Consider the following 25421-nt stretch of genomic DNA (forward strand, 5'->3'; position numbering starts at 1 on the left):
AGGATGAAACAATTTCGTACCAAGCGAAAAGCAGAGCCCGTCGACTCCTGCCTATGGAGAACTCGTGTATCTTTCCAAATTTTCAAAAAGCCCAAAATCAAGTAGTCTCGTCCTTAGACTACCTAGAGATAGCCACACAGGTTCCTAAACCACAGACCGACCTACGGGCCATCCGGCAGCCTTCATGGTCACCTCCTGTGCTATTCTGGCTTAGCCCGCTTTTTCAAGCACTGCTCCAGATCTGCCCAGGGGCTACCCAATCGTGACTGCCAGCATTCCCGAGAGCAGTCCGGCCGGATGTGAACTTCTTCCTCAAGTCACACCTGGGCGTCTGGTTCAGATCTCTATTAATCACCAAGTCTGCCCAAAACAGGAGCGCCTGCCCGTGCAGTCTCAATACTGCCCCATCAGACCCCCTTCGAGTTCTCCGTGGTCTCGAACCACCAAATACTCCAAACCAAAATCAAAGGGATATCCAACACAAAACAAGACAATTCACTCACCTGATGCACTCAGGTTCGATTTCAAGTTTCTCCACTGCCAACTCCTGAAGACCAACACGGTCTGCTTCTGGTTTACACCCGTAAGACTCCGGCAAGGGGTCACTAGCAGCTGGGGCTCTCCTGATCGGGAGAGCGGAGTAACCCACAAACTTCGGTCAGTCCTCCCCCTCGACCAAGGTTACCCTTCCCAATGTCCCGTTCTTTACCGATTACGGAGGGACGACCCCAACGTGGAGTCCCGGTGGAGTCGTCAACTGAAGTACTGAAAAATAAATAAGACCATATAGAGCTATACTTACTAATAGCCCCCAATACCCATTACCAATAATCAGTCAGTTGGCAGTGTAGAAAGTTCAATCGTTTATTAAACAAACAACTCTGCCAGAGGAGTCTCTCGCGACCTGACCCCTCGAGGTCCGCCGAGAAGACTGCTGGCACATTATCAAGAGACCACATATATACTGTTACATTTCGAAACCGTTACCTAAGAAGGAAAAATACAAGTTGATACAGGTTGTTGCAAAGGAAAGACCATATAAGGGACACAAAGCATTCTCAGTTTAGCTCAGCTCGTTATGGCAAGGTCGAAATGGTTGACTCCCTTCTGCCAGCTTTAGGAGAGTCCGTACAGTGCCTCCTGGAATGTGCTTATCCAGCCTACCCCCACCTACAACCTTGACAGGCCTAACATGCAGAAGCAGTAGCTCGTTATATTTGTCAGACTGTTTCTCGAGAGAACGGTTCTTGCTAAATGTAACAGTAGGTTTCCACTAAGGCTACGAGCAGACTAGGCCACAAAATGGCGCTGGTCAAGCCAATCTATGTTGTCCATCAGAAGACGGACAGAAATATAGGGCGCATACTAATCCCTAAACTACCATATGTGCGAGTATATTAAGGCTCAAACATTCTCATTAGACTAAGTAGGTACATCACGCTAATTTCTAACTACCACTAAGTGTCTTTGGTTTGCTCACAGGGCCTAATTCAGATTTCAGTTCCTCACACCATTTCATCCAACCATTCATCTACCCTGCCTTTCACTCATTCATACATTCGTACACTCATCCATCCTTTCACTATTCTATCCATCCATCCACTGATCCATCCATTTACCCTTTAACTCATCGATCTATGCTTTCACTCACCCATCTATCCATATACCCATTAACTCATCCATCATCCTTCCTCCCTTTCACTCACCCATCCTTAAATCCATCCTTTCACTCATTCAGCCAAGCATCAATCCACCTTTTCACTCATCCATCCACCATTTTACTCGCCTATCCATTTACCTGTTCACTCATTCATCCTTTCACTCACTCACCCATCCTTTCTTTCATTCATCATTTCACCCAGCCATCCACCTATCTTTACTTTCACTCATTCATTCATCCATCTTTTCTTTCAATCATCCATCCACTCTTTCAACTAGTCATCATCCAGCTGTTCACTCCATTCATCCACCATCAATTTACCCGTTCACCCCATCTATCCGTTCCCTCATCATCCATCCTTTAACACATATAGCAATCCATTCATCCATCCTTTCACTCATTCATCAATGCATCCATATATCCAACCCTTCACTCACTCACCTATCCATCATTTCACTCACTCATTTTGCAGGCGAAGCCATCAAAAACCCCACCCCTACTGTTGCTGCTAAAGCAGGAAGTTGACAACAAGTCTGCATCCATGCTTTCGCTCACTGATCCATTCACCCTTTTGCTCATTCTTCAATCTGTCCGCCCTTTCACCTATCTATCCTCCCTTTCACTCATTCATCCATCCTTTCACCTAATAATTCTTACATTCATCCTTTCAACCCGTTCATCCATCTCAACCCGTTCATCCATCCAGCTTTTCACTCCACCCATTCAACATCTATTTACCCTTTTAATCCATCGATCCAATCACTCATCCAGACATCATTTCTGTCATCTATCCTTAAACACATCCAACTAGCCATCCTTCCTCCCTTTGACTCAGCCATCCTTATACTATTTAATTCATCCATGCATTGGTCAATCCACCCCTTCACTCATCCACCCATCCACCATTTCACACATCCATCTTTTCACTCCCTCACCATCCCATCCTCTTGCGTTAATTATGAGACTTGGAGGGCTGAGTCGCAGACAACAGAACATCACCAGCAAAAACCCCACCGCATCTGTAGCGGCAAAAGCGCAAGGGTGTAGGGTTCACTCCACACGCTTGGGAGCTTATTTGGGGGAATGTTAAGAGCTGAACGTAGAGATGGAATTGTGGATGATGAAGGATGTAGCGCGCAGATGTGCTGAGTGGAGAGATGTGTGGATGCAGGGTAGAAATTGGATGCAGTCGAGATCAGATGTATAACAGGGTGAAAAGTGCATGAGGAACAGAACAGGGTTTAATTCCTAGATATGAGCGTCAATAGAATAATGTCGTGCTGAAGCGGGATGTAGATCAAAAGAGCAAAATGTATTGATAGGAGAGAAATGAAGCGTGCTAAAAGGCAAATAGTGAGGGGGCATTCCTATACCCTCCTATTTAAAATAAGCATTTGCAATGCAATAGGTCTCGCATTATTAAAGTTTGAGCTATTGGCATTGCTAATAATAATGCAACACCAATAGCTCAAACATTCAGTAATGCGAGACCTATTGCATTGCAAATGCTTTTTATTTAAGCCCCCATACTAACATACTGACATGGAGTAAGGACCTTCAGGGGGTTTGAGCATATGCTGCAGTGCTGTGCGCTTATAGTACAGGCCTCAGGCTCTGCCACGGCTGGCTCAACCTTTTACTTCCACCGTACAACTGATTTGTGTAAATAGCCACATCTCAGATGCGGCATCTGCTACTACAGCACTTAGAAGCCAGGCCTTGTCAGCAAGTAGTGTATATGCACAATTATTATTATTTTTTTTGCAGTTTTATATAGCGTGAACTCGACACGAAAGTATTGCAGAGCTTTACACAGTGCTTTAAGTGGGATGAAAAAACTGCGGAGGGTCTCTGGGGTGTGGACGATGTAATTAAGGACATGGCTTAAACATACCCACGCAAAAAATCTGTGGTTATCATAGTGTGCCGCCCATCGGGCATTTTGCTGTTTCTATCCTTGCATCCAGATATATACTACAGCAAGTAACATTACACCTTCAACAAGCCAGGACTATTGGCTTTGCCAATGATTGTTAGCTGCATAAGATAAATAAGCAGCAACTATGGCTTTGTTGCATACAGAATATTGAAAATGCTTCCATTTTCAAATTATGAGACTGTGAAAGCACTATAACGAGTCTCTTAGAAGTTATCTTAAAGGCAGTGAGCAGTGGCACAGCTGCACAGTTAAGATGTATCTATTCATGGAGGGTAAGGGCGAAATTTGACAGCCCGATAGGGACCCATCTCGGCACCTACTTGTTAGAACTGCCGGTGCTGAGCATCGGCAAGTCCTGTCCCACTTAAAGCCCTGGCTTAACATGAGCATCAGTAACATTACACAAGGACACGTTAATTTTTGGTAGGCAATGGGAGATTAAGTGATTTGCCCAGAATCACGGGATGTTGAGCCAATGTCAGACTCAAACTTGCTCCCACCATTGCCAAAGTCAGCAACCCTTGTGCATTGTTTAATAATTTTACAAAACAGTGGCCATCATTTTTGTTAAATAAATAAAAAATCCCGGGACCGTTAATGACGACCCTGAGGTGTTCCAGGTGAAAGTGAAGGTAGGGGGTCTCCTATGGTGAAGCCAAAGGGAGACATACAGCAAACAAAGAAACCAGACTTCTAGCAAGGGGGCTTGCTACTTGAAAGAAATTTAAATATGTGCAAGAGGTGAACCTCTAAAAGGAAGACTGCTTGGAAGCCAGGACAGGCTTCAATTGAGGGAGTCACACAAAGCTTCACAATGAATATAAGGGTTTTCATCAACTCAGTTCTGGAGTGTCGGCTCCTGCCAGGTCAAATTAAAATCTCACTTCGAAACTGGTCTGAACCTGTCTGTACACTCATGTACTTTACTGGCAAAAAGACTGATCTATTTCTCCACAATGGCTGTAAAAAAAAACCCTGCGGGACTCCACATCACCGATCCCCGTTTACATTTCACGTTTTGCTTCTTCTGGATTTCCCTAAACGTATTTGCTTTTTCCCCTCAAGATGTGTTCCTGTATTTATTCATGCAAGACATGACTCTCGCATAGTGAATACTGTAGAGTTGACACATGTCCGAGTCATTTCAGGTTAGCACAGGTGTTTATATCAGTGCATTATTGAGAGCTCTGAAGCTGAGGCTGCAGTCAGTTTTCATAGTACCAGTCAGTGGGTCACAGACGTGTACATTGTACATGCCCATCCACATCTTGGCCTCTCTGCGGAGCGATGGACGCATATGTGGCAATTGTAATTATGCTTTTTGGCCATGGCCCTTTTATCGACCCATCAACTTTTTCAGCCGACTGAAAGCATTGCCAACCAGCAGTGCTGCAATTCAGTGCTCGCGAGATATTTACAACACCCGGGTTCCAGGGCCCCATACATCCCCGGTGTGTCCTCGGCACCAAGCCTGCAATCCCCCGGCACCAAGCAGCCCACGCCAACAGAGAGATCATGTGCAACATCCGAGCACAACACCGGAACGAGCATGGCCACTACACTGTGTGTTTGTGCACGGGACGGGAAGGATAGAGAAAGCTAGGGTGCGTGAGGAAGGTGACGCCCTGCAGGCCCCTCCAATGTCTGACCCACCCAGAGAGAGGGTGGGACGTAGGACTGCTGCTTGCGGAGAGTAAAAATCAAAGTGTAAACCTATCATTCAGGTGTCTGAGGTCTGACCACTGCGCCGTCCTGTACTGGGTGTTCTGTGGTGCGACGCTCCTGCTGCCCCCGGATCTGTGGAGGATGGGATGTATTGGGTTACCTGCTGGACTAGCCTGTGCATGTGTTGGCACCCAGCCTGGCTGCGTCAACGAAGCCAAGATTTGGATGCTGACGGCCGGGCTAAAGACTGCAGTTAGCAATAGCGATGTAGGAGGGCTGTGCTCTTGGCTCACTAGCTGCCGGGTGCCATGCCCTTTCGCGTCTTGCTGCGCTGCCGCAGGCTTCCCTCCGTCACTCTGTAACTTTGCCTAGCTTAAGGAGCACTCCCCTATTAGAAATGGGGGTCAGCTATGAGAAGCGGGGAGGTCGATGAGGCCGCTTTTCCATGTGTTTTGCAGGCGGCGGCAGCGGGTGAATGGCATCGGATTGCGGGCAGCGACCTCGGATCTGCGCATGCATATGAGCAGGTGGAGAACGGAAAAACGTCTGGACAGAGCTGACCACAAATACAACAAGGAGGGGCAGCGCGATGAAAACAAACTGCGACGCAGAAGGAAGGAAATATTGTATATAAAAAATATTCAGATGAAAGAAGCGGGAGAGGCAGATTAAAACGAAGAAAGCAAACGAGGGTGGAAATCGAAAATAGTGGTGCACGCGCACCACAGAGGAGCGGGGGGGGCGAGGGAGCCTGTTGTCTGTGCCGCATGCTGATGCGCGTCCTAGACACGGACGGGAATGGGCAGAGCAAAGGCGGGACATGCGCCCACCTTTGTCCAAAGATGTGCCGTTTTTTTTTTTAAAGCACGCGAAAGCCAATGGCAGACGGGGAAAGCAAAACCACACGCACGTGCGTGTGGGCAGCTTTTTAAAGCCCGTACAAGAGGTCTCGCGCTGCGCGAACAGTGCTGCGCACTGCAACGCAGGCGTGAGACCTAAAGAAATATACCAAATTTGTGTATCTCTCACCTAGGGGTGGGTAGAATCAGTGCCTGTACTCACCTCGGTCATCTCGTCTTTCCTTGCTATCTCTCCTACACCCTTTCCCCTCCTGCCAGAGAGCTGCACTTAATTTAAAACCCTGAACATTTCCTCTTTTTTATCTCTAAAGAGAGCAGCTGATGCAATTCCGTCGGTTTTAGCTCCATGCTTGCAGCTCCAAATTTCCTTTGTTTTCAGCTCCATGTAGGACAAAGGCCTGCACTGCACGCTGTAGTATCCTCGAGTAAGAGAGTGCTTGTTTGGACACCGCAACTGCCTTCACTGATTGGCCGAAAGAGCTTAGGGGGCTGGGACAGGTCGGCAAGGTTGGTTGCAGGACAACTCTTATCCATTTAATTTTAACTAACTTTATTGAACACATAAGCGTAACAAGAAGACAGCAAACTGATTCAGGGCCGGATGTAGGTCGGTCGGTAACGGCCGAAAATCGGTATTTTCGGCCGTTACCGACCGGTATTTACGAAATGTATGTAGGGCCACATATTTTACAGATTCGGTAAATTTACCGATCGGTAAATTTACCGAATCTGTAAAATACCGATTCGGTATTTTTACCTATTCGATAAATTTGATATGTAGGTGGGACTCTTCTGAGTCCCACAACCCTTACCGAATCTGTATTTTACCATCAAATATATTTGATGGTAAAATACCGATTCCGGTGTGCATGCACATGTGTGCATGCACACCTGTGCCATATGACAGGCAGACCTGCCCTTAGGGCAGGTATGCCTGCCACATGGCACCCGAGCCTCTTTTGGGGGTGCCAGGGGGTGTCAAAGTGACACCCCCTGCACCCTTGTGGAATTCGGTATTTACCAATTCGGTAAATACCGACCGGTAATGCCCATTCATTCCTATGGGCTGCAAAGCCCATAGGAATGAATGGGCATTACCGGTCGGTATTTACCGAATCGGTAAATACAGATTTTTACCGATTCGGTAAAAGGAACATCTGGATGTTCCTACATGTCCCCCATTCTTATTTACCGATGCTTAATTACCGAATCGGTAAAATTCGGTAATTAAGAATCGGTAACTGAGTCTTACCTACATCTGGCCCTCAGTTCCTAACGCTTTGCCTATGTGCTTCTCTGTGACATTTTATTGCCTCATGTGTGACACTTTTAGTGACGCTATGGCAAGCTGAATCAAGAAGTTAACTCCTGCACTGATGTGCACACAAACCTAACATGAGCTGTCTGGAAGCGCCTGTGAGCGCTGGCATTCCTTACATAGGAGTTTACCTCAGAGCTCTGAGCCCAAAGGACTGCGCTGTGGTATCAAAGTCCTGTGTAACTGCAAGAGTGAATGTTTCCTAGATGTTCCGGATATCTGCAAAGTATTACTCCAAGCCGAGTTTGTGTGCCTCCTCGGCCATGCCTCTTCTGATGGAGGGCTCTTTTCCCTGTGATGTCACTTTGGTCAGCTAGTAACAGTGTGCTTTTTACTCAGATTTTCGGAGGTGCTTCAATTTTTTAATTGATTGACCGTTAGAGTGTACCACCCTTTTCAGAGCAGAAGCAAATCTAACATGCAAAAAACAAAACACAGCAAAAAGTGAACTATTCAGAACTACTGCATCTCTATACGATTCTGCTGTCCAATTTGTAAACAAAAAAGGCAAACTAGATGTCATTTATTTTACAAATATTATTAGTTCAAGATCCAGCCATTCGGCAGCAGCTGGCAAAATAAACAAATAGGGCTGAATCTCAAAACATATTTGAGCAGCACTAAAATATGTTATTGGCAGTAATTAAAGCAGTGTTTGCTAGACATCTTTCATCATTTTTTATATTATAAAAAGCAGTTTTATTTTTAAGGTCATGTGTAACCAACAAGAAGGTTTGTACATATCTATTGTGTTGCATTTTTTAGGAGTGGTGATATGTTATGTTCTTTGTACTGTTTTGTTTTTGTTGTGCATAGTTATATTGTGTTGTTGTATTTTGTTTATCATGTTGTGTTCTGCTTTGATTGTTATGTTGTGCTGTGCTATTTTTTTGTTTTGATTGTGTTATTTTTCTTTGTGTTATATTATTGTGTTAAATTCTGTTGTTTGCTGTCAGAAATTCTAATACATTTTGTTGTATCTTTACCTTTAATTGAGTACATTCCTTGTTAAGAATGTTACTAGGTCATGGGTTGGAATGTGTTGTGGGGAGAATTTGTCAGTTAGAACATGGTCAATGGACAGAATGACTTGCCTTCCTGTTGGGTGTTATTAAACTACTTATAACTCAACCAAGGAGTACTCATCTTTACATTACTGGCGACGATGAGCCCAACAGGTGATGAAGAACCCTGCGTGATTTGATTTTTGGGATTTCCGGTACCACTACAGTGCGGTAGTGTGTTTATTGTTTGTTGGTGATTTTCGATCTTCATCGAGTGATTTCTGAGGATTTGACTGATTTCCGATGTGGAGCTTTCACATGCGGCAAGTACATTTTTGAAATATTTACTTTATTGGAAGTTTCCGCAGAAGTGCCTACCTTCGTTAAGCAGAGTGATTTGAATTCTCCACGCGAACTGTCCGCGCGAGCTGTGCATGAGCGTCTTTCAGCTTTCTCTGACGTTCAGATGCGCCTCCCGCGTTGATGAGCAACCGCGCTTCCTTCTCGTCACACGCACTGTGACGTGCACGTTTGTTTACACGTAACTTACGGAAGTGCGCTCCGTTATTTGACTTTGATTCGCATATTGTTTACGAACATCGTCTGGATTGAGGCAAGTCATTTAAACGTTTTGAAGCGAAGTTAGACCATAAGAAGAGCGAAATCAGGTGGAATATGTTCCTGATGCAATACGAAAAGAATGCAGATGTTCGTTTAGACTGAAAGAATTAATGGTGTATTCTAAGAAAGAAGGAAATACCCATTGAAGAGCAGAGAAGTTTTCAATTATTTTTCTTTCTAAATGTTTAAAGGAAAAAGAAAGGCAGATTTCACTTCTTTATTTTCTGATTATTATTTTTCCTTCATTATTTTGGATTGTTATTTTAGATTGTTGTGTTAGCTTGTTTAGTTAACTTTTCCTTTCAGGATGTCATCATCTTCTGGAACTGGAATGAATCAACCTCCTCAATTTTTGAGTGAGCAAGGTGAACCAATTTTACCATGGAAGAAATGGAAGCCAATTTTTGACTCTTATTTACGTGCTATTGGTGAGGAGAAATTTTCTGCCGTCAGGAAACAAGCTGTTTTGTTGAACAATCTAGGTATCGAAGGAAGGAGCATTTACGATAGTTTGGATCCAATACCTATTGGTAGGGGTGCGGGTGAACCTACTGATGTCTATGAAATGAGTGTTCTTCTTTTAAAGAATCATTTTGGTGCACGTATTAATGTTGTCATGGAAAGACATACATTTTTTATGCGTACACAGAGTAAGAGTGAAAGAGTTGGAAATTATGTGGCAGCACATAAATCCCTTGCACAGACTTGCGAATTTGAACTTTTGACTGACTCTCTCATTCGTGATCAACTCGTTCGTTGCACTAATGATCAGAAGATTCAGGAAAAACTTTTGTCGAAAAATCCAAATTTGAAAGAGGCCATACTTATTGTCGAGAGTGTTGAACATACCTCTACTTGGGTTAAGGAGATTAGGACGTGCCCTACTCAAACTGATCCTGTTTCCAGTATAGGTAATGAAAATCGTTCAATTTTTCAACCGGAAATAAGTGTTGCTGCTATAAGTAAAATTCCTTCGAAGCAAGAGAAAACCACTTTAAAGATTGAAAGACCTAAACAAAACTTCAGCTTTAACAGGGAAAATAAATTTAGATGTCCCAGATGTGGAAGTGAGAAACATGGGCCGAACTATCCGAATTGTTTTGCAAAGAATACCGTTTGCAAGAACTGTGGTAGGAAAGGCCATTATGCAAGGATGTGTAAAAACAGAAAAGTTAATTGTGTAGACCCTAGGTTCCCAAACTGTGCGCCGCGGCGCCCTGGTGCGCCATTATGAGTTGTGGCCGTGTGCTGAACAAGATGCTCTACCAGGGCCTGAATGCAGTGAGCAATTGAATGTTATTCCAGCTGCAGCGCAACATAACGGGGAGTAAGAAATGCCACCTGCATAATGCATAATGCAGGAACATGGTTTGGCACAGTAAGAGCACAGTGCTGCCATACGTGCATAGGTGCATACATACGTGCTTTCATTCACAGACGTAATCTCCGCGTACCCCGTAATGCTCAGCAAACTGTTGAACATTATTTCTGCCTGCCGTGTTCTGCCATGCTTTGTGGGACCCTCTTCTCAAATTACATAGGTAAGAGGGCAGATTCACTGCTCGCTCATGATTAACTTATTTATTTTGTCAAGTCGAGTTTGAACGGGACAAGTGTTAAATAAATGTCTGTGCAGTGGCCCACAGTCTCGTCGGAAAACAGGACAGCATCTTAAAGAACATGTAGGGCAGGCTTCTCGCAGCACAAGATAAACTTTAAAGATTTCAAATATTGCTACTTCACACAGCCCTTTTATAATTATATGCTGGCTGCTGTTCCCGCACTTTATGTGAACTTATTTATTTATGCGTTTTTATATAGTGCAGACTTTACCCGAAGGCGTCAGAGCGCTTCACAATAGGAACAGTAGTGATACATGAGGAGGAAATTACAAGTGAACAAATTACAAAAGCAGACGTTAAGTTACATGAGGTAAAAGTGACAATTGTGAGCAAACAAAATACATGAGGTAGCAAACGGTGCAATACAGGAAAAAAAAGTGACAAGTGTGCAGGTTACAAGAGAAAAAAAAGTACAATTAGAGGTATAATACTGCAATATATGCTAGACACTCGGGCACAAGAACAAACGTTACGTAGGCAATGGTGGCACTTGTGCAAGTATCGAAAGCAAACAAAATGTGAGAGGTAGCAAACAGTGTGTTACCAGAGAAAAGTGGCGTGTGCATGTTACAAAAGAGTACTAAACACAGGTAGAAGGATAATAATGTAATAAATGGCAAACACTCCAACCACAAGAACACACTGGGAAGGCACTATCATAGTCATGGAGAAAAGCATTTTCAGTAATGGGAGGTCTTCCTTCAGGTTCCTGCCTTCCTACACCGGCCTGATTTCATAAATCTGAAACTCCAGTGGGCAAACTCGTGGCTGTGGAAATAGGCCACATTGCAGCCAGGATTCATTTCACGGCCCTACTCCTGACCCCAGTCTAACCTTCCATACGTTTTTCCATGTTTCAAAACTTTTTCTGGGACTGGTACTACCCGTCCCTATTTCTTACACTTGACTAGCTTCAACCTCGGATGAGATATTGTAGCGCTGAAATTTGTGGTCATTCTCCCCACTCAATGAGGGTGAAAGGATTGTTTCCTCACTGTTAACAGGCACACATTGTGTCTTGTATGTACCGGAGCAGCCTGTGACCCAGAATTGAAGGACACAAGCCTCTCTTATTAAAAAGACAGGGATATATCAGTGCCCAATGCACATGAATACAGAGCAATCCAGAGATGTGGATGTGGAGTGTAATTAATATTGTTTAATTAGGGCTCTTGTATTGCAGTATATAATGCACAATTAGGCTGGTTCTACTCCCGGAAGCAACTGGCAGAAGCCCAGACCTTCATCTACTACTACTGTACTAGCTTCTCATGCCACTTGTTCTTCTGCTGCCCTGCTGTCTTGCCATGTGGCTTGCTCGGTTAAGATGGACTGGAGGGTGTGCAAAGTGACTTTTTCTCCCACCATCGAGCAGACTTGGCATGTGAAAAGCTCCCCACATGAACTTGCTTTGTGCCTGCCTGTATCCCAGACCTACTTGTCTGCCCTGCAAAGAGAATTAGCTTGGTCCCCCTTATTCGCCTTCCAACTGACTTTGGCCACGTCCTTCTTGCTTGTCGTACAATCGGTCTCAGTCTCAGTCCAACTGGCATGCCATGCATATCTTAACCTGACCACCACTGACCTGGGATGTAACTCGGTCTACCACCTCCACCTTGTGCAACTGACTACCTTATTCATACCAGCATGCTACACAACTGCCTCTTGCCCGTCCATTCTTCCTGCCATGAGACTGGCTCTACCCTGTTTCCAATTTAAGAAAGTACATATTCATCAACAATTTGAAAAATTAAATAAAGTCAACAGGTGATTGTATCGTTTCTCACTTAACGAGTTCTAATTGAACAACTATTAGATTTTTATTTTGTTACAAATATGATTATAATACATTCATCGCATTCCAATTAATTTCAAGAAGACAACTGGAAGTACTCCCGAGGTCGGGCTTACATCCCCCCACCGGTAAAAAAAATGGTGGGGAGCCACGGCCAACTGCCAATTAGGTCAAGGGAGCCACAGGTCTAAAAATTTTGGGAACCACTGGTGTAGACGACGAAGAAGAGTACTCCCAGGATTCGATTCATTGCATCACCAATCTGCAGTATGATGTTGTTAATGGTGTGAGTCAAGTGGATGATGATGTTGTAATCATGCCCTCTTGTGACATTCAAATTGCCATCAAAGTTGTTACTGTACTTGCTGATTCTGGTTCACTTTTCACTCTTATTAGTGATAAATTTTGGTTTTCAAATTTTGAGGGAGACAAGATCAAACTTTTGGCTCCTGACATTAATCCTGTCGGGTATGCTAAACAAAAGATTGATCTGATTGGGTACTCCATCCAGACCATTACTTTTAAGGGTAGAGAAACTGTTGGAAAGGTGTATGTTGCAAAAAGGGGGGATAATCTTCTTGGTTGGCGTCATCAAAGGAACTTGGGAATTACTTTAAACCCCAATGCTCCTGAACAGGTTATGTTGGTCTCTCTTTTGGGTGATTTTTTAGACATTTTTGAAAAATTTCCTGAAGTTTTTAGTGATGATTTGGGTCTTTTAAAAGGTTTCAAGCATAAGATTATTTTGAAAGGGAATGCAAAACCTGCAGTACATAAACTTCGGAAGGTGCCGAATCTTATGTTGAAACCACTTCAAGAAGAGATTGATAGGCTATTGAAGCTGGGTGTAGTCGAGGAAAGAGAATCCTCTGAATGGCTGGCGCCAATTGTTTTAGCACCTAAGGACAAGGGTACCAAAATTAGGATGTGTGTGGACCTCAGGAGTTTAAATGGTTCAATTTGGGTTGACAGGCAGCCTTTACCTAATATAAATGAGATTTTGACTAAGTTGGGTGGGGCTACTGTGTTTAGCGTTATGGATTTATCAGCAGCGTACCACCAAGTCTTGTTGCATGAGGAATCAAGGCATTTAACATCTTTTGTAACTCCTATTGGTGCGTTCAGATTTATCAGGATGCCTTTTGGTTTAGCCAGCGCAGCTGCTTGTTTTCAGAGGATCATGAAGAAAGTTTTTATCTGGGATTGATTCTGTTCTGTTCTTTCAGGACGACATTCTGATCTATGGAAATGATGTTGGCAGGCATGATGACATCTTATTTGGAGTTTTATCTAGACTCAAAGAATCTGGTTTGACCTTGAAACGTGAGAAATGCAAATTCAGAGTCAAATCAGTGTCTTATTTGGGGCACAATATATCTGGGGAGGGTATCAGTCCCAAGATTGATCTGGCGGAGGCTATCCTTCAAGCTCAAACCCCCTCTAACAAGGATCAAGTGAAATCTTTCAATGGGTTATCCGAGTATTATTCAAAATTTATCCCAAATTTTGCTAGTGTGATGAAGCCTATTAGACTTCTTTTGAAAAAAGGTGCGGTTTTCAATTGGAACAAGGAATGTTCAGAAGCTTTTGAGACTTTTAAGTCTGAGATCACAAAAATGCCAACTTTGGGGCATTTTGATGTGCACAAGAAAACAATTTTGTCTACTGATGCGAGTATACGTGGTTTGGGGGCTGTTTTGTCCCAATTTGTGGATGGTTCGGAAAGGGTAATTGGTTTCGCCTCACGTTCTTTGAAGGGTGCTGAGGAGCGCTATTCGGTTATTGAGCGTGAAGCTCTAGCTTGTTTTTGGGCCATCAAGCATTTCAGATTTTATTTGTGGGGTTTACCTTTTGTTGTTAGGTCCGATCACAAACCCCTGGTGCAGTTGTTTTCTTGTAGAAACGTTGAATGTACAACTCCAAGGATTAAGAGGTGGGTCGAAGGACTCATGGAATACAATTTCTGTGTGGAATACTTACCTGGACTTAAAAATATTCCTGCTGATTTTCTTTCTAGATCTCCCCTTGATAAACTAGTCGTGTGTGATTCTGAGCCTTCTGTTGTTTCATGGGTGAGGGAATCAGCATTGAATGAAACGGAATGGAAGGATAGTTTTTCTAATGATCCAGCCAGGAATTTTGTTCTAGAATCCACAGTCAATGGTTGGCCAATTTTAAAAGAAGTTCCTGATCCTGCTAAGGGTTATTGGAATGTGAGGGATGAATTGAACATTGTTCAAGGTGAATTGTTCAGAGGTGACAGGTTGATTCCCCCTTTTGGGATGAGAGAGAAGATAATAAATGTAGCACATGAGGGACACCTTGGTCGTAGTCTCACTAAAGCGAGGGTCAGGGAATCCTATTGGTGGCCTGAATTAGACCGTGAAGTGGAGATTGTTGTGAGGGATTGCAATATTTGTGCGGGCAATGATAAGTCAAGGAAAGTGAACACTGCCCCTCTTTCCCCTGTTGCTATACCTGAGCGTCCTTGGTCTAAAGTCGCTGTGGACATCATTGGACCTTTTGAGAACCTTGCTCCTTCTGAGAAATTTGTTGTTGTTCTGATAGATTACACATCAAAGTGGTTGTCTGCTTCTTGCATGGGTTCCGTATTGAGTAGGAATATTATTGAATTTTTGAAGGATGCTTTTACTTGTGAAGGGGTGCCTGACGTTTTGGTCTCTGATAATGGTGTTAAATTCACCTCTCAGGAGATGTCTGACTTTTTGAGAGATTTATCCATCTCCCACCATAAGACTGCTCTTTACTCCCCGCAGGCTAGTGGTTTGGTAGAGAACATGAATAGGCTAATTAGAGCTTGTGCCCAGACTGCTTTAGAGAGAAAACTTCCACTCAAACCTATTCTCAGAGAAAAACTGTGGGCGCACAGAAACACTCCTAATAGCGTGTCTGGTTTGTCACCTTTTAAGATACTGAAAGGTAGGGTTGCTGGTTCTAAGCTCAATCCTTTGTGGCTTTCTGTGAAGGATAGGGGCTGTGTGGTCAAAGATTCGAGGTTGGAAAATTATTAAGAAAAGTACAAACGAAGGTTCGATGTCTTAAAGGGGGCGAAGTGTGCTTCGTGGAAAGTGGGTGATTTTGTTTTCGTTAAAAAAGCAGTTTGGTCACCTAAGAGTGAGTCAAAGTATTTTGGGCCTAGACGTATTGTGAAGGTTATGAAGAATGTGGTTATGCTTGCCGGGGGGGGATGTTTGGAGTATGTCTCGTTTGTCAAGGTGTGCGGAGGGGGATGGTGTTGTGAAACCTTGTTCTGAGAAATGTTCTAATCACTTAGCTAATCTCTTACCTCAGAATGTTCCTTTTCACAGCACTAGCACAAGAACTAAGAGACCTCCTTTGTATCTTCAAGATTATTGTTCCAAATGAATAATTTCTGTATTCAGCTGTTGGATCTCCTTTGTATCTTCAAAATTACTATTCTGAATGAATTATTTCTTAGTTTTTCTTGACCTTTGTTTTTCTGGCTGTTTCTTTTTCCTTTCCTTGTTCTCTCTATCTTTTTCTATACTCTTACTTTATTCTTTCCGTCTTTCTTTCTTGTTTATTATTCCTCATTCGTTTTGTTATTATAATAAGGGAGATGTGTTGTATCTTTACCTTTAATCGAGTACATTCCTTGTTAAGAATGTTACTAGGTCATGGGTTGGAATGTGTTGTGGGGAGAATTTGTCAGTTAGAACATGGTCAATGGACAGAATGACTTGCCTTCCTGTTGGGCGTTATTAAACTACTTATAACTCAACCAAGGAGTGCTCATCTTTACATTACATTTCTTTAAAATAATTCCCAGTGACAAACAGACATTTGCTCCTTTCTAATGAGGTAAAATAGCTCTACTCAGCTGTTCAACTATTCAAGACATCAGCCCAAATGTGTGGCCAAGACCGGGCTTAAATTAGCATTTCAATGCCCACTGTATGTGGTTTGGCTAAGGATATCTTGACTAATATGGATAGACTTAGTAGTACTAGATCGTAACATTATAAATGTGCAAACAGCTTTAAGCTGATGTATTTTGAGCTACTACATTAAACTACAGAAAAAAATATGTAAGTTCTTGCATATTAGGTTTGACAAGGGCCAAGTAAGCATATTATCAGTGAGAAACATGTTTATTTAACTGCATGTTAAAAATATTGACTTTCATTTAGAGCCTAAGGGTGCATTCTTTAAGTGTAGGAAAGGACCAAAGTTTGTGTGGTGTACCCTCAGATTTTTGCATAAACTGTTTTTGCTGGCTGTAGATCTCTGAGCACTTTATCCCTGCTAGCCAGCCAGTAATAAAGTGCCTGTGCCCCTCACTTCAATATGATGAAACTGGTTTACTCCTAATTGGCATGTTTAACTTACCTATATGTCCCTAATATAAGGCACAAAGTGTAAGTGTACCCAATGCCAGTAAGTTAAATGTCATTAGTGGACTGCCCGATAATGTGTTTAATCCATCATCATTCTTTAGCTCACTTCACCACCCCAGTTCAGACATGGCCATATGCAAATCAGTCTGACCCTGTTCCTCATGGGAACAGTCCAGCCGGAACTGCCAAGCCATGTATTCCCTGAACCGGAAACAAGCATCTTGGGACCGGTTTTGGGTTCATAACCCTCATCAGCCAGGCTATCTTGAATCCAGTGGTATCGATTAGTGGACTGCAGCACGCACTGTGCCGTCCACCACGCAGTGGCGATGTGAAACATGGCTTGGGGCCTGCCATTGTAGCCTGACTAATGTAGCTTTTAAACTGCAATTGGCTCTGTCAAAATAAACCCTTTTGATGGATCAAAATCTTCCCATTCAATCAATCAATCAGGGTTGGTAAAACGCAACTATTCACCCTTGAGGGTCTCAAAGCGCTGGAGGGTAAAGGGGACGGATCAGTTGAGTGCTGGGGTCACACGTAAAGCCAGGTCTTGAGGTCCTTCCTGAACTGGGACAATGTGGGAGATTGCTGGAAGTAGAGGGGGAGGGTGTTCTAGGCTTTTGCTGGGAGGAATGAGAAGGACTTTCCTCCCGTTCTAGTCTTGCTTATACGTGGGAGGGTGGCCAGTGAGAGCTGGGCTGATCGGAGGTGTCTTTTAGGTGCATGGAAGGAGAGGCGGCTATTCAGGTTTGCGGGTCCGGTGTTGTGAAGGACCTTGTATGCATGGGTAAGGAGTTTGAAGGTTATTCTTCTTTTGACTGGAAGCCAGTGCAGATCCCGGAGATGTTGGGTGATGTGACTGCAATGGGGGATGTTTAGGATCAGTCTGGCTGCGGCGTCCTGGACAGTCTGGAGTTTTCAAAGGAGTTTCTTGTTGAGTCCAGCATAGAGATCGTTGCCTTAGTCCAGTCTTCTGATGATGAGTGCGTGCATGACAGTTGGGAGCTATCTGAAGGTCTTTCGAAGCATGCAGAGGGTGTTGAAGCAGGCCCAGGAGACGGAGTTGATCTGGCAGGTAATTGTGAGCGATGAGTCTAGCATGATGCCGAGGTTTCGTGGGTGGTCCGTTGGGGTGGAGGGATTTCCTAGGGTGGAGGCCCACCTGTAGCCATTCCATGCAGAGGAAGCGAAGTCAAGGAGGAGGACTTCTATCTTTTCTGAGTTGATTTTCAGGCAGCTGTCCTTCATCCAGGTGGCAATGCCTCTCATTTCTTCTTGGAAGTTGTGTCTGGTGATGTTGAGTTCATTGGTGAGGGAGAGGATCAGCTGGGTGTCGTCGGCATATGAGACGATGTTGAGCCCGTGGTTCCGGACAATGGTTGCGAGTGGGGCCATGTGGATGTTGAAGAGGGTGGGGCTGAGAGAGGAGCCCTGGGGCACTCCACAGCTGGTCTCTGTCAGTTTCGAAAAGTAGGGAGGCAGTCTGACCCGCTGAGTTCTGCTGGTGAGTAAGAAGTGGATCCAGTTCAAGGCCTGCCACGGATGCTGGCATTTTGTCTTGGTTGAAGAGGGAGCGATGTCATCGGTGGCAGCATGTAGCACGGTCTTGGTGCTGTATTTGCTTCAGAATCCGGATGGGTAGATGTCCAGGATGTTGTTAGCTTCGATGAAGTTTGCTAGCTGAGTGTTAACGACCTTTTCGATGACCTTGACTGTGAAGGGAAGAAGGTAGATGGACCTGAAGTTCTTAAGGTCCATTGGGTCCGCAGAGGGTTTCTTCAGGAGGGGGTTGACTTAGTCATGTTTCCAGACATCGGAGAAGGTTGCTGTCTCGAAGGAGCAGTTGATCGTCCGACGAAGTTCAGGTGTGATGGCAGAGGCAGCTCTGTGGAAGATGTGGTGTGGGCAGGAGTCTGAGGGTGCTCCGGCGTGGATGCTTTTCATGGTCTTCAAGGTGGTTTCTGTCGTGAACGGGATCCATTTGAGCAGGGTCTGTTGGGTGGCGTTGCATGAGGGGGGAGCTGGAGCGGTGAGGTGGTCTTGGTTTTCGAAGTTGTCGTAGATCATCTTAATCTTGTGGAAGAAGGTGCTGAGTCTGTTGCAGAAGTCTTGGTAGGGTGGCATGTCTGTTGTTTTGCTGCAGGGTTTGGCGAATTCATTGATGATGGAGAAGAGTTAATTGGTGTTGTGTTCGTTGGTGAGTATTCTGTCTTGGACTGTTTTTTTCCTTGTGGATTTGATTAGTTGGTGGTGTGTGGTGGTGGCTGCTTGGTAGGCGGCACGTGTTTCCGGGGTTTTATTGTTCTTCAATGTCTTTTCGAGTCATCAACAGTAGCGTCTGGATACTTTGAGTGCAGGGGTGAAACAGCTTGCTTTCATGATATGTCTTTTGGTGGCTTTCTTGAGGGGGGGCAAGTGTGTCAGCGCAGTTCATTATCCAGCAGTAGAGGTTGCGGTGTTTGTGTCTGACGTTGTAATTGGTGGGGTGCTTGCATTAGAAATCTAATACACCTTGCATTAGATATCTGTGCAATATTTGTGAAAGAATAAATATACACACCCTTAAATGACTCAGAGGCACAGTTTTAAAGTCCACACTCACTGGAACCACTGAGAATTAAATAGAGATGTAATGAACGCCCTACTAAGTACCATGCATCATGGGTTAGACTAACACATTTTACTGCTGGTGTCTGCAAAACCTCACAAACATTTATTAGTCATGCAATTATAGCACCTTAGGAACCATCCCAAGGCAAACTCTATGAGGGGAGCCTGCTGTGCTGCCCATTTCCATGCTCTATTCTCTTAACAATAGCCACATCAATATTAAATTACTCGTTTTCACTAGTTTGTATTTATGTACCACGCAGCGGGCCAGGAAACTAACGATCTCCCATTTACAAGGCAGTTGAAGTTGCGCTGGCCCACCCAGTTGAGCTGCTCCATAATTTCGTACTCCATTGCTGCTACTTACCTACAACTGATCAATTGGAAGCAAAATTAGCTTGCTTTGAACATTGTATCACAACATACTTGTTAATAACGATTATTATAAATAAAAATAATGTTAAAGACTCTAAAAATATTTACCTGTATATGCTATTACATCTAATGAAACACGCTGTATGCTAATTTACATTAAAGAAAACTCATTTAATACCTAAATACAGGGCTTTAAGTGGGATGAAAAATCTGGGGGGGCTCTCAAAGGGGCGTGGCCAGTGTAATTAGGGGTGTGGCTTTAACAAACTTACGCTAAAAATCTGTATTTAGCATAGTTGCCTGCCCGACTTGTATTTTGCTGTTTCCGTCATTGAAACCAGATATGTGAGACAACAAGTAACATTATACCTACAACAAGTAAGGGCTATTGACTTTGTTAATGGTTATTAGTTGCATAAAATAAATAAGCTGCAACTATGGCTTGTTACATATAATATTGAAAAAGCTTCCAATTAAAGCCCTGGTGACCCTACCACAATGTTGCTGCTCCTTGCTTTTCAGAAAGAGAAGGGAAATCCAGAAAGAAAATGACTCTGTAAGAATTTCCCTTCCCCCACAATGCTCACCTGTCATGACGTCATGCCATAACTTCTCCACTAGTGAGAAGTGAGCAGTGTGGGCAGCGCACATCGAAGTGCCTGCTGTCTCCGAATGGGTCTCTAGCAGGCTGTTTTGCGCCCTGGCACTTTTTTCCGGACTGCAGTGACAGCAAACTGCTGTCACTAAAGTCCGGAAAAAAACGGACCGCCTGTGCCAGGGCTCAAAACAGAGCCCGATAGAGACCCGTTTCGAGGCCTCCTTTAAAAAACTGCCGGTGCTCAGACCCCTTGATACCTGACCCACTTAAAGTCCTACCTAAATAGTGTTCACTGAGTAGTAATCAGCAAATAATTCTAAAATCACACAGCAGTTTGGACCTTTTTGACAACAAATTAAACAAATATAGTGGGTGTATTCTTGGGTAATCAACAAATCATTCTCAAAACATCAGGATGAATTTCAATATGTTAAAAAGAAATGATGCTTGTTGAGTTTTGGATATTTATTTTCAAATCATCCTCTAATCATCAACAACAATTGAACCTTATGAAGTAATCAGATACTCATTCTTAAATACTCCTGAAGTCATCAGGAATAGTCACACCTTGTGAAGTCATCAGATACTCATTTTGAAGTCTTCCCAAAGTCATCAGGAAAAGTCACACCTTGTGAAGTCATCAGCTGCTCATTCTTAAATCCTCCTGAAGTCATCGTGAATAGTCACACCTTGTGAAACCATCAGTAACTCATTTTCAAGTCACCCTGAAATCATCAGGCTCAAGTTTCTAAGCTCTGCTGATGACTTCAAGAGCTTGATGATGTCTGATGACATGAAAATGACTTCTACAGTAGTTGGATGATCATCCAATGACTCTGGGATGGCTTCTAACGTAATCCTGTTTGACCTGGGTGTGTCTGCTTAATGTCACTTCCTGTTAACTTACTGTGTGGCTCTACAAGGTCTCCGAGCATCGACTCCACAGATAATAATGTATCATCCCGAATGCAGGAGGCTATGATAACTACGCACTCCCCCAAACAACCGCTCCTCACCACCTCCACACACAAACAAACAGGGGCGGCTGGTGACATTTGACAGTGGTGGGCGTAAACTAATTTGCATATGCGTGTGCGAAGTGCCCAGCCAGTAACTGTGTGGTGTCATTCCTCTAGGAGTATTGTATAGGAATATATCCTATACAACAAATGGTTAGGTAAACGAATGTAATTGAACTATGGAGAATGTGAGGGAGTCACAGATTCTTTGCTTGTGCATCAATATAAAAAAAACAGTTCAAAGAATGCCCCAAACACAAAACATTAAAACAAATAGACTAGATTACAGTGGTGAAATTATGCACTGACATTTGGACCAAACAATTGATACAAAATGGGGTTTTTGCACTGGTCCCCGCTGTGCCGTTTTCTTTTATTTACTTTAAGCCATATTGCACAGCGCGAGTGCTGTTTTACATGTCTAAAAACATTGCATTGCATAGGCAAAACGTCTTGGCTTTGCCAGTGCTTGTTTCCCATTTCCAGCTCTGGTTAAAAGAGAGACCTAGAAATAGTCAAATGCTTTTGTTGTTGGCCAAACAGCAAGATAAGTGTGATATGACTTATCGCCACCTGCTCGTGCCCCCATGCAAATAAGGGGAGCTTGAGCTGCTTCTGCTGCACCTGTGAAGTGCCTTAATGAAGGTCTGAAAACGTTTTAATATAGAAACACCAGCATGTTTCCATCCATCCGTTTCCCACTCATGCTTTTTTAACTCCCCACAATCTCTCTTCATTTCCCGCTTTTATTTTCGCATTATTTCCTTCCTTTTTTCCCTTCACTGCCATTGTTCCCTCCCTCTTTTCATTCCCTTTCCCTCTTATCTATGTCTTTTCTCTTCCTTTACACGTTTCTTTTAACACTCGATATTTCCGTTGATTTTTTCTTCATTTATATGGCTATCAGTGCAAGTAGTCATAGCTGACCGCAAGATACCTGACCCCTTTTTGTTCTTTACAGGGACCCTGGCTGCAGTATTGACCAGCCATTGGCTGGGGGGCACAATGACTGCTCGCCCAGTCGCCCTGTGCAACCCCGGGGAAACAATCTGCGCATGCACGGGCTTGTTTCTGCCCAAAAATCCACTTGCGCAGCTGCAGCAGGCCCAGGCCCCCCCCCCCCCCCCCACTCCGGAAAAGTCGGATGTCTCCCGAATTCCCGGCCGGCGGGTAGCGCGATTATTTTAATATTTTGATTTGTATTTTAGTGACGACGTGGTGGGTCCATGGGGCTTAGTGGCAGGTTTTACCTGTTAAAAGTCGGGCAGGGTAAAATCCATTGGTGTATAATGTCTGGGATTCCTATAATATTTGTAACTAGTCCATTTATAGTTACCTTAATTAAAACGCACGGCTGAGAGCTTCATAGTCTTTTGTTGGAAATTTTAAAGCACAAACTCGACCCAAAGAAAGGTATCAGAGTGCTTTACATACGAACCTGTTGCGTTACAGACCGACACATCATTTTATTAGGCAGGGGTCTCTTATGTGATTTGCCCAGAATCACATGACCGTTGATGACTCGAACTCAGTTGCCCAAATGTCGTGGTCGACCGCTCTAGCCGTTAGGCCACACCCTCTCCGGTCGTTTCTCTCTCACAAATAAACACTGTGGATCACAGAGAACCCTCTGATTACTGTGCGTTTCATAAGCTGTGAGATCCTTGACCACACTCTTCTTTCTTCCTTGGAGAGAATGTGGTGATCGTTCTGCTCTGTGCAATTCTCACTCTCCAGTACGGAAACTTTTCTGGGAAAGAAAGGCAATCCGTTTCCATAACAAAACTCTGAGAGTTCTCCCTTGAACTCTGCCTGCGTACAAGGCCTTTCCGTGCAACGAGTAACCGATTAACTGAAGACGTCACAGGCAAGGAGCGCAATCCATTATCACTTGGCAGCCATTGTTGAAATGAACAAACAGTATCTAGAAATACGATAGGCTGTCGTCAACCGCCGCTCTTCACTCTTTAAACGAAATCATGCCCCTCAGTTATTTGGGAGATTTTTCAACAATTGTGCACTCTGTATTTTCGCCAGTGACAAATACAGCTCGGGAAAAGTAACAGTTTCTGTTGTAGACACATTTATTTCTCCTAGAGGTCAAGCTTGTATCTAAGGGCCCGATGTAGGTAATTCTTATTTACCACTTCTTAAATACCGAATTTTACCGATTCGGTATTTAAGAAGTGGTAAATATGAAGGGGGGAGATGTAGGTATTTCCAGATGTGTAAATACCGAATCTTTAAGATTCGGTATTTACCGAATCTGTAAATACCGAATCGGTATTTCCTATTGATTCCTATGGGCCTTGAAGCCCATAGGAATCAATGGGCAATACCGATTCTGTAATTACAGAATCGGTAAATACCGAATTTTGCAAGGGTGCAGGGGGTGTCACTTTGACACCCTCTGGCACCCCAAAAATAGGCATGTGCGCCATGTGGCACACAGACAAGCCCTAAGGGCATGTCTGTCTGTCACATGGCTAGGTGTGCATGCACACATGTGCATGCACACCTGAATTCGGTATTTTAACACCCAATTGGATTGGGTGTTAAAATACCGAATCTGAAAGGCCTGCGGCACTCAAAGATGTGCTACCTACATATGCTTTTACAGACTCGGTATTTTTACCGAGTCTGTATTTACCGATTCGGTAATTTTACCGATTCTGTAAAGCATGCTCCTACATCTCAAAATCCAATTACCGGTCGGTAACGGCCGAATTCGGACGTTACCGACCGGTAATTGGCCACCTACATCTGGCCCTAAGCTTCTCTCCTTGGGCCCGATGCCAGCGTGTGCGAATTTCACAACAAACTAAGCAGGTCCTAGATTATGAATATGTTATAATGCTTTCCGCTTATACTTCTGAAACCGATATTATCTTTGTTGGAATGGTAATGTCCCTCTGAATTGATGGCCAGTGATCATACACACCCCATGCATAAGTTTCCTTTTTGTAGCTCTCTGTACCAGGGCACACAATTCCTAAACAAGTATTTACAATGGAACGGTTTCGCCTTTGTAAAAGTTAGAGCTATTGGCATTGTAAATGACAATTATTTTTATTTATGTGTTGGTTTTGAAAACAGATAAATTAATGGCATTGTCATTTAGAATGCCAATATCTTAATCTCTCGCAAATGGACGATACCTTACACGTATTGTTTCTAAGCACTGTATTAAAGGTAGAACGATAACAACACATTTCACGAGCACTTAGATACATTTGATATATTGAAAACGGTTGCTAACATTTCTAAGACAACACGAAACATGTATTCACACAACTAACACACAATAGATCGTTTATAGTAATCAAATGGTACATATACTGAGAAAATGAGGGCCAATGGGGATTCCGCAGCAGCAAGTGGCCCGGAGGAGGGGCCACGTGTGGTGGGTCTTTGGGGGGAGGGGTGTTACTGTCTATTGTTCAGCACCCTCAAGCCCAGGGGACCTTAACCCCAAAGGTGAGGAATTTACATCAACTGCACCTTGGGGTGCCGCCTCCTTATGGGTTAAGAGTCTCCAGCCATATTGTTGAGAGCACTACATAATATTCCCTGAAGTGGTAGATGAAAGCCCGGGGGGGGGGACGGGGGGGCACACTCCTCCCTTCTGACCCTTGCCCCGAGGAGCTAACGAAGTAGCAAGGGCAGGGTCTCCCCGGGAAAACGGACCAGGAGGGCAAAACCCCGTCCCGGAAAAGTGAGAAAATCGGAGGCCAGAAAGAGGACAACAGCAAGCGCCATTTTAGTTGTAGTTACCGTCTCTGGTTGTGGACTGCTGCAACCACAGGGATACCAAGAAACCCCACGCTCCAAAAATAGACTTACATTGGATACATGCGCCTCTAATTAACACACAGGGCGTGGGCCAGCACCATGTCTTGAAGTCATGAAGTGTGGTGTCACCCCTAATCGAGAATGGCAGAGCTCTGTGGTCG

Source organism: Lissotriton helveticus, chromosome 1_1 (assembly GCF_964261635.1).
Source record: "Lissotriton helveticus chromosome 1_1, aLisHel1.1, whole genome shotgun sequence".
Lineage (NCBI taxonomy): Eukaryota > Metazoa > Chordata > Amphibia > Caudata > Salamandridae > Lissotriton > Lissotriton helveticus.